General features: G+C 40.0%; 1 pseudogene; it reads left to right on the top strand.

Annotated features, from left to right (window-relative positions):
• Nucleotides 1-294: 294 nt before the first annotated feature.
• LOC148774841 (U6 spliceosomal RNA) lies at nt 295-365 on the top strand (annotated as a pseudogene).
• The last annotated feature ends 14,082 nt before the right edge of the window (nt 366-14,447 follow it).

Here is a 14,447-nt window from a genome sequence, read left to right as displayed (position 1 = left end):
GAGAAATAAAGACATGGCAAAGTGACCATTAATGGGCATGGGACTTGGGGGAGGGGTAATGAAAATATTCTAAAACTGAGTGTGCTGATGGTTTCCCCACTCCATGAACATTAGAAAAACCACTGAACACTTCAAAAGGTAATTGAATGCAGCCATAAAAAAAAGAACAAAATAATTCTTCTTGCAGCAACATGAATGGACCTAGAGATTATCATATTATGTGAAGAAGTCAGACAGAGAAAGACAAATATATAATATCACTTACATGTAGAATCTACAAAAAGGGTACAAACAGTGCTTGCTTCGGCAGCACATATACTAAGGTTGGAACGATACAGAGATGAGCATGGCTCTGCGCAAGGATGCGGAGAAGGCAATGGCAAGCCACTCCAGTACTCTTGCCTAGAAAATCCCATGGATGGAGGAGCCTGGTGGGCTGCAGTCCGTGGGGTCGCTAATGGTCGGACACGACTGAAGTGACTTAGCAGCAGCAGCAGCAGCAGCGCAAGGATGACACGCAGATTCGTGAAGCGTTCCATATTTTTTTAAAAAGAAAAGAAAAAAAAAAGGGGACAAACGAACTATTTACAAAGAAGAAATAGAGTCCCAGATGTAGAAAACAAACTTAAGGTTACCAGGGTTTAGAGGGGAAAGAATAAATTGGGAGACTTGGATTGACATATATATATTCAGTTCAGTTCAGTTCAGTCGCTCAGTCGTGTCCGACTCTTTGCGACCCCATGAATCACAGCACGCCAGGCCTCCCTGTCCATCACCAACTCCCGGAGTTCACTCAAACTCATGTCCACAGAGTCGGTGATGCCATCCAGCCATCTCATTCTCTGTCGTCCCCTTCTCCTCCCACCCCCAACCTTTCCCAGCATCAGAGTCTTTTCCAATGAGTCAACTCGTTGCATGAGGTGGCCAAAGTATTGGAGTTTCAGCTTTAGCATCAGTCCTTCCAATGAACACCCAGGATTGATCTCCTTTAGAATGGACTGGTTGGATCTCCTTGCAGTCCAAGGGACTCTCAAGAGTCTTCTCCAACACCACAGTTCAAAAGCATCAATTCTTCGGTGAATTACTATCCATAAAATAGATAACTAATAAGGATCTACTATATAGCACAGGGAACTCTATTTACTACTTTGTAAGGGCCTATATGGAAAAAGAATCTTAATAAGAGGTGATATATGTGTAACTGATTCACTTTGCTCTACACCTGAAACTAATACATTATAAATCAATTATACTCCAATAAAAATGAAAATAAATAAGAAAAAAATGGTAATTGTATGTTGTTTGAATTATATCCCAATAAAGTTGTTATTAAAAAAGAATACCAAGACATCTCTGGTGGTCCAGTGGTGAAGAATCCATCTCGACATGCAGGGGATGCGGATTTCATCCCTGATCAGAGAACTAAGATTTCCACACGCCTGGAGCAGCTAAGCCTACGCGCCAAAACTACAGAGCTCACAGCTACAACTACAGAGCTCACAGCTGCAACTACTGAGCCCATGTGCCACAGCTGGAGAGTCCGAGGGCTGCAACGAAAGAGTCCTGAAGAAACACCTGGATCCCACACGCTGCAACTGAGACCTGAGGCAGCCAAATTACTTAATTAACTGAAAAATAATCCCTATCAGATTTGTTGCAAGGAGTAAACAATGTAAGATATACGAAAGCTTCTCCATTAAGAATATTCTAGTTTATGTTAACCATATGACTGACTACATTTAAATTTTCCTTGAAAAAGATTTTTTGATGTCATCCTGTCAATCCAATGATATTTAAGAACAAGCCTAAAACTTATCAAAGCAGTCACTATGTGCACATGTTCTTAAATTAGCATATGTAACAAACCTGAAGCCTGGCCCCAGGATACAGTGGTATGCCAGTAATCTGTCCCATCTCACTAAGATCCTGTATTCCATTTCCATTGCTAAAATTTGGGGCAGCAGTTACTTTAGACTTTGTCAAATTTCTGAAAGGCTCACTACTTGATATCTTACTCTGAACATAAGCCAATAAACAGACAAGGATAAATGCGCTGTAAGGTGGTTTGGACATAGGAAATTCAATGTGCAAACAGAGGGGACTAGGTGTACATAAAGCAGAAAAGCTCAAGAGAGATTTTTCTTGTGACATAACCATGTTAATTCCAATTCAGAAGCCCAATCTCCCTTGAATTTGGAGGGTATCCTGGTGAACACAGCTTTCTCTTGTTTCACTTAACAACTGCTGTTAAAATTTTAGTGACAGAATGAGAAAGCCATTCAATGGAGATTGCCAAATGTCTAATTAAACGATGCTGAAAATCAAAGGAGGAGAATCCAACTGCTAAATATAATAAGCTCAGGCATAAAATCATTGATGAAAAAAGAAAACAGCACCTTCACTTTGTCAAGATGGGGTACATGTATTAGATATTTTCTGTGATTCTCCACTGACTAAGTTCATTAGAACCAGTATCGACCACCTTAGTTTCAACTCCACATTGATTTCACATCTGATCACGCTAAGATCCAGAATTACTGCAAACTCATTGTACTAGAGGAAGAAAAGGAACTGAACCTGTCTTCCTAAAATTTAAAAAAGAAAAGCCATAAAATATAAATTAAATTGGTTACCTGAAAATTTTAAAACTACATCTAACCAAAAGTCACCTAAACAAAGTTCAAAGACAAAAACCAGACTGTGAAAAATACTTGAAACAAATATGAAAGACAAAATGCTTATATCCCAACTATTTAAAGAACTTCTAAACATTAATAAGAAAAAGATGATCCAGTAGGAGAATATAATAAGCAATTGGTTGAAGAGGAATGTCATTGTTCAGTTGTTAAGTCATGTCTCACTCTCCATGACCCCAAGGACTGCAGCACGCCAGGCTCCCGTCCTCTACTATCTCCCGGAGTTTGCTCAAATTCATGTTCATTGAGCCGGTGATGCTATTTAACCATCTCATCCTCTGCAGCCCCTTCTCCTTTCGCCTTCAACCTTTCCCAGCATCAATGTCTTTTCCAATGAGTCAGCTCTTCATATCAGGGGGCCAAAGTATTGGAGCTTCAGCAACAGTCCTTCCAATGAATATTCAGGATTGACTTCCTTTAAGATTGACTGGTTTGATCTCCTTGTTGTTCAAGGGACTCGCAAGAGTCTTCTCCCGCACCACAATTTAAAAGCATCAGTTCCTCAGCACTCAACCTTCCTTATGGTCCAGCTCTCACACCCATACATGACTACTGGAAAAATCACAGTTTTGACTATACAAACCTTTGTGGGCAAAGTGATGTCTCTGCTTTTTCATACGCTGTCTAGGTTTGTCATAGCTTTCCTTCCAAGTAACAAGGGCCTTTCAATTTCATGAGTTCAGTAACCATCCACAGTGATTTTGGAGCCCAGGAACATAAAGTCTGACACTGCTTCCACTTTTTTCCCTTCTATTTGCCATGAAGTGATGGGACCAGATGCCATGATCTTAGTTTTTTGAATGCTGAGTTTTAAGCCAGTTTTTTTCACTCTCCTCTTTCACCCTCTTCAAGAGACTCTAGTTCCTCTTCACTTTCTGTCATTAGAGTGGTGTCATCTGCATATCTGAGGTTGATATTTCTCCCGGCAATCTTGATTCAAGCTTGTGCTTCATCCAGCCCAGCATTTCACATGATGTACTCTGTATAGAAGTCAAATAATCAGGGTGACAATATACAGCCTTGACGTACTCCTTTCCCAATTTGGAACCAATCAGTTGTTTCATGTCCAGGTCTAACTCTTGCTTCTTGCTCTGCATACAGGTTTCTGAGGAGATAGGTAAGGTGTTCTTTAAGAATTTTCCAGTTTGTTATGATTCACACAATCAAAGGCTGCATGGAAGAGGAAATACAAATGGCCAAGAAGCATATGACAATAAGTTTGCCCTCTCTAATAACCAGGGATATACAAACTAAATCACTAAGGATATTTTACAGTGATCAGATAAGAAGAAATGTTAACATTTGAGAATACTCAGCATTGGGAAGGTTTTACAGACAGAAGGATTTATTGGTGGTGGTGACCTTGTGAATGAGAACATTCACTTCATACCACGTTAAAATTTTAAATATGGGGGGTATGAACATTAAGAAACTCTAACCCTAACCCACATGTTAACCATTAAGATATCTATTCATTTAAAAAAACACTCTAGTACAGGCAAAGATGTTCACTACAACAGAAATCATGGAATTATTAAATAAAATTGATGTATAGTTAAGATGTGGAATATTATATGGTAGACCACCCTTATGGCAGAAAGTGAAGAGGAACTAAAAAGCCTCTTGATGAAAGTGAAAGAGGAGAGTGAAAACGTTGGCTTGAAGCTCAACATTCAGAAAACTAAGATTATGGCATTTGTTCCCATCACTTCATGGGAAATAGATGGGGAAACAGTGGAAACAATGTCAGACTTTATTTTTGGGGGCTCCAAAATCACTGCGGATGCTGATTGCAGCCAGGAAATTAAAAGACGCTTACTCCTTGCAAGGAAAGTTATGACCAACCTTGATAGCATATTAAAAAGCAGAGACATTACTTTGCCAACAATGGTCCGTCTAGTCAAGGCTATGGTTTTTCCAGTGGTCATGTATGGATGTGAGAGTTGGACTGTGAAGAAAGCTGATCGCCAAAGAATTGATACTTTTGAACTGTGGTGTTGGAGAAGACTCTTGAGAGTCCCTTGGACTGCAAGGAGATCCAACCAGTCCATTCTAAAGGAGATCAGTCCTGGGTGTTCATTGGAAGGACTGATGCTAAAGCTGAAACTCCAATACTTTGGCCACCTCATGCGACTAGTTGACTCACTGGAAAAGACTCTGATGCTGGGAGGGACTGGGGGTGGGAGGAGAAGGGGACAACAGAGAATGAGATGGCTGGATGGCATCACCAACTCGATGGACATGAGTTTGAGTGAACTCCGGGAGTTGGTGATGGACAGGGAGGCCTGGTGTGCTGTGATTCATGGGGTCGCAAAGAGAAGGACACGACTGAGCGACTGAACTGAACTGAACTAAAAATGAATAGACTAGAGTAAATAAACTGATGTGCGTGAACCTCACCATTGATGGTTTTGTTTTAAAGTCATTTCCATAAAATACATAAAATATAATGTGAACATATTATACATAATATAATGTGAATGCTTTTCTGTTATAAAAAAATACTATCCATTTCACAGAAGTACATATATATGTATGTTAGTCCAAAAAAAATCATGTGGAAGAATATAAAACAAACTCAAGATTATGAATACCAAAAGGGGACTGCCACTTACAAGAGGGAGGGCAAGATTTAAATAATCATGAAAGAGGACTTCAGCTCAACCTAAAGTGTTTTCCTAAAAAACAAAAAAGGAAAATACAGTCAAGTGTTTCTTGGATATTATTTTAAGAAGATGCTTAGGGTAAAGCCAGAATAGAAGTCTATCAAAATGTTCAAGCACCTTGCTTGATGATGGATACATTTGAGATTGTTATTTTCACACACACGGGGTGGTGGGTACCGGGAGCTGGGTATGTGTAGATGTGTTTTATAAATCTCTCAAGTTAAAAAAAAAAAGGTAGAAAATATGACTACTATAGTTTGATATTCAGTCATATAGAATAACAAGCCCAACTGTAAGGCAGGCCTAATTTCAATGTGGTAAAAGCACCCTGCATATTATAACCCACTAACTAATCCACTATTATCCATTAGATTAAACACTGGATTAAAAACTTTATTAAGCTTAAAGCTTTCACCTTAGAAATCAGAGAACAGACCTTTGAAGAAATGAGCAGAACCAGTAGATTTTTTGTGATTAAATATTACTACATAATTTGTCTTAAACACTTCTCCCTTTTAAAATGTCAAGATAATTATATGTTAAATATTACCTTAATAAGCCCTAGAAATTCAGATTTTAATTACAGAAACTTAGAAAATGTGAGCATCTAGCCTCACATCATTTAACTCTGGCCTCAAGGAATTTGCAGGTTACGCCAGAATCCTTCATTACCTGGTTACACACTAGTGGACAATATGACATTTTGCTTGGAAATGATATAGGATAATATGATGGAAAATAACTGCACTTTCTCTATTGTGCTTCTCCTGTAAGGCTATAAATAAGTTGAATTGTGCTCCCTTGATTTATGTTTATGACTATTATTATGATGATTTATTTGAGGTTGAATGCTGACAGTGTGCTGAGTGCTATACCAGACTCATAAGAAGAAATGGTTATGCCCCAGAGGCTTACATACCAAGACAAACAATTCAGTCATAAAATACACCAGCTAAGAGATGCTTAATCTCAGCAGTGCAATGCTTCTTGGAGTTTATACATAGGTGGAGAAAATTCTCTCCAACTGGGGGAAGGAGGTTAATGCTCTTTGAAAGACTTTGAGGGCCAGTTTTCAATAGAGATTTCATACGGGGGTAAAGAAACATCAAAGTGCATGCTCTAAGAGCATAATAAAGGGGATAATCGATGGAGGGTTCCCCAACAAACAAAGAGTTTTAGGTATTGAGTTAGGTATGGTGGATATAAGACTGCCCTTCAAGGACCTCAGTCTAATGGGCATACTCAACTGTACGATTCCAGGTAGGTTCAACATACTGTTTTTATATTACAACCATCTTAAATCTTTTCTGGAATAATATTGGCTATGGACATCTAACTCTCCAGGCCAGTGTTTCAAAACATATATTTTTAAAGAACATTAGGTTTAGAAGATGTTCTTAGGTAGGGCAAAGTTTGAAAACCTGTGGATAAACAAACTTGAGAAATGCTGAGTTAAAGTGAAACAAGTATCTCTATTGCAAGAATTCTCAGTCATCATGAAAAGTGTGGATCTCTGAGTTTGAGTGCAAAATAATTTTGGTAGTGTATTTCACAGGATTATTACTGTGGAAAACACACATCGGGAAATACCAAGGTTGGTGGAAGAGAGAATGAAAGAATGAATTAAAGCATTTTGTTTTAACCATGATGGTTATTGTAGTCCATTGTTTCCTGATTCACTTGCTCAAAAGACATAATGTGCTCCAGTGTGTCTTCCAGCTCAGCTAAATAAGGCACAATGCTTTTCATCACCTTCCAAATGTGGTTGGAAGGATAACAGGGGCAGAATAAGGCACAATAAATGGATCTACACATTTGTGGTCCAGCCTCCAAGATGGTCCCCAGTAATCTCTGCCTTCTGGTACCCTACCTTTGGGTGGTCCCTCCCACAGTAAATAGGGCTGACTTCTGTATGGGGATTCCCAGGTGGTAGAGTGGTAAAAAATCCACCCGCAATGCAGGAGACGCAGCTTTAATTCCTGTGTTGAAAAGATCCCCTGGAAGAGGGCATGGCAACCCACTCCAGTATTCCTGCCTGGAGAATCCCATGGACAGAGAAGCCTGGCAACTACAGCCCACAGTGTCACAAGGAGACGGACACAACTGAAGTAACTGAACACACACATGTAACCAATAGAGTACTTGGAAACAATGAAGTGCAACCTCCAAGGCTAGGTCATATAAGACATTAAATCTAACTTGCTGTTCTTGGATCAGTTGCTCTAGGGGAAGCCAGCTGCCATATTGTGGGAACACTCAGGCAGTCCTATAGAAAGACCTATGTGGTGAAGAAAAGAGTTTCTACTGACAGCCATGTCAGTGAGTCCTCTTAGAAGCAACAAGTCCTTCAGATAACTGTGACCTCAGCCAACATCTTGACTGCATCCCTATAAAAGACTGAGCTAGTACAACCCAGTTAGACTGTACCCAAATTCTTGACCTACAAAAACTGTATCAGATAATAAAAGTTTGTTGTTTTAAGCCACTAAGTTTTGGGGTAGTTCATTACATAGCAATGGATAACTAATACTGCATCCTGGATTTCTCATGATTTCAAATATTCTGTCCTATGTGTCTTGAGTTGGGGATTCAAAGAATTTGATCAATAAAACTATTGCTTTCCTGGCATACAAGGTTATAGTCACTGAATCTCATACAGTACCAAAACCAAGAAGTTCCGTATGGCACTCTAGGAATATTCTATCACTACCCAGTTCACCAAAAAAGTTCTATTTCCTAGATGTGAGTGTATGCATGCTCAGTTGTGTCCAAATCTTTGCAACCCCGTGGACCTTAACCTGACAGGTTCCTCTGTCCATGGGACTTTCCAGACAAGAATACTGGATTGGGTTGCCATTTCCTTCTCCAAGGGATCTTCCCAACCCAGGGATTGAACCAGCATCTCCTGTGTCTCCTGCACAGGCAGGCAGGTTCTTTACCACTAGCCCCACCTGGGGCAGGGCAACTTCTTGAGGAGCTGATAAAATCACAGAGATAGCTATTAAGACTCTTTGGGAAAACAGGCCCCCTGATCAGGTTCCTAAGAGTCAGGAAGTGGCCTCTACAATGGAAGTAGACACAGATGGTGTCTAAACTCCACTATGGGGTAAAGCAGAAGGATCAAGTTGAGAAAGTAGAGGTAAATCCAGCTCACCCCTGTGGAACATTAAAAAAGAAGGAACTGAAGAGTTTCCAAGGACGAGGTCAAGATTGGGAGAAAGAGAAGCAATACGAATGAATGCTCTGAAGAGAGTGGTTCAGAGACGCAAAAACATGATACAAGGCAAAGGGGGCTGGAGCCAAGATAACAAGAATAGAGAAAGTAGGTATAGAAGGACCGGGCCGAGGGCATCAATAGGAGCCCTGTAGGGGGGAGTTGAAAAGGATGCAAGCAACTTCGGATAGACAGCAATCCAACTCAAATATGTGAAAATATTCAGAATGTACAAGAGAAGCAGGCTGATCAGGAAAAAAACAAATACATGAATTAGGCAAGGTTTATGGAGTCCCCTAAGAGCAACATGTCCAAAAGAGGCTGCAGCAGGATGCGTGCACCCAAAACGGAAATGGAGCATTAGGAGAGGTTCTTAGCTGAGCTATGACCTTGATATGTGTATGGGTGCACTTGTGTGCTTAGTCATGTCAGACTCTCTGCAACCCTATGGACTATAGCCCACCAGGCTCCTTTGTCCATGGAATTTTCCAGGCAAAAATACTGGAGTGGGTTGCCATTTCCTTCTCCAGGGGATCTTGTTCATCCATGGATAGAACCCTCGTCTCTTGCATCTCCTGCATTGACAAGCAGATTCTTTACCAGTTGATCACACCCAAAACAAGTGAGGGGCAAAGAAAGGAATAGGGGGCGGGAAGAGGAGAGGGAAGATACACAGAAGTGTGTAGATTTCTTTGCTCGTGGCAGCTACCACTCTCCTTGAGGAAGCTGGGAAACCCTTACTGGGTTGTCTAGTTGAGCATGGGATTTCTGGGTGAAAAGGGAAAACATCTGGACCACGGGTACCTCTATATAAGAGTGTGTGGTGCTGAAGTGTGTGTCAGGCTCCTTTTGCAACACTGGCAATCTTTGGAGAAATTCTGCACGAATAAGTTGGAATTATTTTCTCCCATTGCACTGAGTCCAGAAATAGTCCATGACCAATGATCCATTACAGCTGCCGGTAGAAATAAATTTACTTACAACTTTGCAACAGGCTCAATACACAGTCTTGCCCATGGAAATGCACGTAGCAGTAATCAGTATTCCTCTCCCGCTCCAGACCTGGTGGATAATTACAATTAAGCTTCAATGGATTAGCTGCCAGCAGGACAGTAGATAGTGGTATTTTACATCTGTACTTTTTCAGCAAATTTGGGTATGTGATCTTTTTTTTCCTTCTCCATGGAAAACAAAAAGTTATTTCCAATTAATTCAGGAGACCATCAAAATTACTGAAAATTGTGTTGTTCCCCGTGATAGGATGAATGAAGTATAGAATGACTCTCCTCATTGTGTTAGAAATGCAAGGGTCACTCGCATTTCTTACAGAGCCCCTAGTTTACATTTTTCAATTAGGAGATAATCAGTGTGCCATTATGAGTAAAAATTGTTGGAATGACCTTTTGGCTGTATATTTTAACCAGCAAATCTTTGGGGAGGATTTGATTGAAAGCATGACAGGAGAACAAGGCAAGTTATCCTGATGATAAATAAGAACAATTATCACACCTATTATCTGATAAATAATTTATTGTGATTTGCCATTAATCCATTTCAAACCACCTCCTGGATAAAAACACACCCCAAAGACTGACTGAATTCAGCTTTTTCCACATCATGTCAGAAATTCTTGTCTGAAAAGCACAAAGGAAGAATTTACCTGGAATATAAAGAGCTGTCACTGTATACTTGATCATTTTAATCAGTGCAGATAAATTATGCCCCTTATGGAAATGGTCAATCAGTATTTCTCTGTCAGTTTAAAAAAAAAAATCTGTGAGAAGGTGTTTAAAGGAGAACCATAGCTCAATACTTAGGAGTCTGTTTTGTTTTTAAATCTTGTCTTCCATTCTTGTTAAAAGCCATCAGCCTGTGCATTTTCAGTCAGAGCCTGCAGCATATTCCTAATTTCAAAGTGTACATACTATTATTATAGGATAATAAAATTATTTATAATACTCCATAAGTCCAATTGGTAAGGATTGGTGGAATATATAAATATGATTCTCAGTGTTGGAGTTTAGTGGCAAATGTTGTTTCTGCTACTGCTCTCTTCTTGATAATTCCAACAGGCATACACACACACACACACACACACACACATATATATATATTATTTTTAACCCTGGTGCCAGAAAAGTAATGTGGACCTTTTGGACATAAAGATCACATTTGTCTATAACTTCCCTGGTGTCTCAGATGGTTAAAAATCTGCCTGCAATGTTGGAAACCTGGGTTTGATCCCTGTGTCATGAAGATCCCCTGGAGAAAGAAATGGCACCCCACTCCAGTATTCTTGCCTGGAGAATCCCATGGACGGAGAAGCCTGGTGGGTTACAGTCCATGGAATCGCAAAGAGTGGGACACAACCGAGAGACTAAACACCATGGTCACTTAACATCTTGAAAAAAATTATATTATTTTTTCCCTTTGTGCACTCACATGACGCTATATGACCCCATGGTGTCTCTGGTTCCAAGATCAGGTTATAATCCTACTTTTTCTCCTCTTTGGTAATTTTTGATCCATTTCAAAGATATATTTTTTTAAGTAAATTAATTTTATTTTTTATTATTTCCTCTGATGTTAAACATATGCTCTTTGTTAGAGCTTTTTCTCCATGCTTTATTCTCTAGACGTTTTTGGTTACTGTTTTACTCTTATTTACTTAGTCATCCTGTCTATCAGCTTGGATTCATTTCACAGGATTCCAGAACATTTTTTAATGAATGGAACATCAATGTTGGGCAGAAATCCATGTACCATTATCAGAAGTTATAAACTGTCACGGTTTCCCCTACTAAAGAATTGAGTTATGGACCTAACGTCAAAGCGTTCTGTCTTCTGCCTTCAGGTATCTGACAGAGATTAAAATAGTCTTTAAGGTCTGTTGAGAATGTGATTATACAACTATTCAAGCAATTGGACATCTTCAGCATCAGGAAATTCTTCCTCAGAGCTACCCAAAGCCCTCCAACTACAATAAAAGCCCATTTAAAACTTGATTTTAGGACTGGGTGACTCAACAAACTTCTTTATTTTAGAGATGAGAGGACCATAGAAAAGTATACACCACAGTGTTTTATGGTCAACGTACCCTCTGCAGTGAGCGGGGGGGAGGGGGGAAGTTGGTAATGGTGGGGGAAGATCTTGACAGGCATTCCCTACCCACAAGCAGAAGGTCTTTTATCCACCATCATGATATGCTGCTGCTACTGCTGCTGCTAAGTCACTTCAGTCGTGTCCGACTCTGTGTGACCCTATAGACGGAAGCCCATCAGGCTCCCCCGTCCCTGGGATTCTCCAGGCAAGAACACTGGAGTGGGTTGCCATTTCCTTCTCCAATGCATGAAAGTGAAAAGTGAAAGTGAAGTCGCTCAGTCGTGTCCGACTCTTAGTGACCCCACGGACTGCAGCCTACACCAGGCTCCTCCATCCATGGGATTTTCTAGGCAAGAATACTGGAGTGGCTTGCCATTGCCTTCTCCGTCATGATATGAGGTGGGATCAACTTCATCAGCCTCAACCAGAACAGTTCTGAAAGACCCCAGCCACATGTGCTTTAGAGAATAAAGCAAGAGAACAGAGAGTTATGAGTGTCCTTCATGATATTATAGTTTTAAATAACGGGGGAATTCCTGGATTATACTCAACTTAAGGACAAGGCTATTTTTCCTAATACACTCAATTTCTAATATATTATACAGAAGTGAAAAGACCTCTCTCCATGTGAAATCATAGAAACTGTTTAAAATAAGCTAAAAAGACCAGAAAAAAATCTGTAGCGCTTTCTATTGCCTGACATGAGAAAGAGATGTCACTAATGTAAATCAGTACAGCTGAAAGTCTGGTGATAATGCAACATTCAGACTTTTCATGCCAATATCATGAGAATTAACAAAAGGGAGTTTTTTTTTCTCTTTCTCTCTCTTATGTCTCCCTGTTATATATATCTTTGCGCCTATCTGAATATGTGTGTGTGGCTCAGATCCCACAGATACAGTACCAGTGAAAAACAGATGACATGAGAAAAAAGTTTTCTATTCTTCTTCAACCAAAATTAATATGAGTTTCTTACAGGTGTGTTTCTCTTTTTAAAAGACAATCCACTTGGAAAACTGATGATCATCCAATTCTCCCCATCTAGAAGCTTTCAGGGAAATTAGGTAGATGATGTTTGATTTATAAAGGCTAGCAGATTTCTTTTCTTTGAAGGAATTCCAGATATGGCCCTTCTGTGAGGATGCTTGTGACAGAACATTCCAGCACTCCCTACCAAGCAGAACAAAGCTCCCATTTCACACAGTTCCAGATATCCTCAGGCCTTCTAAGTTACCACCTGCGGTTGGATCTAAGCAAACAGAAACCTAAAAGAGGAGACAAATCATCGGTAAATCTCTTAGGTACCAATCCACAAATACTAGGAGGCAAGGGAAATAACCAGGAAGGTCTCGAAGTGATGCTAAGGAATTATGATCTGGTTGGCATCAGGGAACCTGTCGGGATAAATCAAATGACTGAAATGTCAATACTGAGGAATGCAATCTGTGAAGAAGAGAGGACGAAGAGGTGGGGAGAAAGGGCTCATGCTATAGATCAAAAGAGTTGGACTTGCAATGAAATACGGATGGATGATAAAGGGAGTAGCAATGCTGAAGCTTCATGAGTTAAAGTAAAAGAAATATATGAAATAAAGGGGAATTAGCAGTAGGGGTCCTCTGCGCACTACTAAATCAAGATGAACTCACTGATAAATCACTGTAGAGGGACAAAACAGATACCCATGTCCCCATAAATAAATAACATGTAGCATGCGGCATCAATCTTGGCATAGATGTCCCACCTCTCTGTTGCTGTCCACTAAAATTTTCCATGTTCTTCTCCGCCTTTTCCTCCTTCTGACTCCCAGACAACCATGGGCACTAAGACCTCTGCTTAACTTCTTGCCTTTGAATTAATGACAATAATCTGGGTTTCATTTCTTTAGGTCCCTTAGGCAGACTGTGACCACCTGGAGTTTAAAGGCACAGTATAAATAAACCAAACATAAGTAAAATGCTAAATGACAAGATCACAAAACTTGCTACTCTAGATTTCAATTACTGAGACATTTCTTAAGGGATAATAAAAAGGGGGAAATGCAGGTCATCTGGGAATTCTTAGAGCTGTGTTACTATTAGCTGCTTGTTTCATAAAGTGGAAAGGGCAGCGAGAGGTGAGGCAATTTGGGACTGCTCACGAAAAACAAGGAAGAAACCATCAGGAATCTGGAGGTGAAGGGCACTTGGGATCGTAACCTGATTCCATTTGCTATGCTAAGAGGAGGCTGATTTGTGCAACTTCTCCCAAATACACAAAATAGGAAAAAGGTGAAGCCATAAGAGAGAATTCTACCCTGAAAGTTAAAACTCACATGGGAAAAATCTGTGAAGCAAAATTACACTGTGAAATGTCATTCTCTAAAGGGCTTAAACAAGAAGTGTGATAAATGTTATTACTCTGCAGTGCCATAAGGGTGTTGAGGACTCAATCACTGCTCTGATTTTGCCCAACAAGTGCAAGAAGGCAGTTAGAGGAAAACAGACCCTGTTCCAAAGTGCTTTCGGGTTAAAGGCTTCAGGGAGAGGAGCAAAATGGGAAAACCACTAATACAGCCATCAAGCTCATAAATAACTTTGAATCATCACTGACTAGTTGCCCTCTAAGGTTTAAAGTCACCTTAAGGTCAGGATAAGCAAAGAATGAATAGAGTTAAAGGTCAGGAAAGTTCAGAGAAATTCCACTTAAGAACCAAAGGAAAACCAGCCTAAACCAATCTTTGAGACTGATTTTCTTAATGATCTCAGCAAAACAGTTGCAAGAAACCCCCTA

The sequence above is a fragment of the Moschus berezovskii genome, chromosome 19, assembly GCF_049115385.1.
Source record: "Moschus berezovskii isolate FMDL1 chromosome 19, NW_MosBer_1.0, whole genome shotgun sequence".
NCBI classification, from domain to species: Eukaryota; Metazoa; Chordata; class Mammalia; order Artiodactyla; family Moschidae; genus Moschus; species Moschus berezovskii.
The sequence above is the reverse complement of the archived record's forward strand: the minus strand, read 5'-3'. Positions and strand labels throughout refer to the sequence as shown.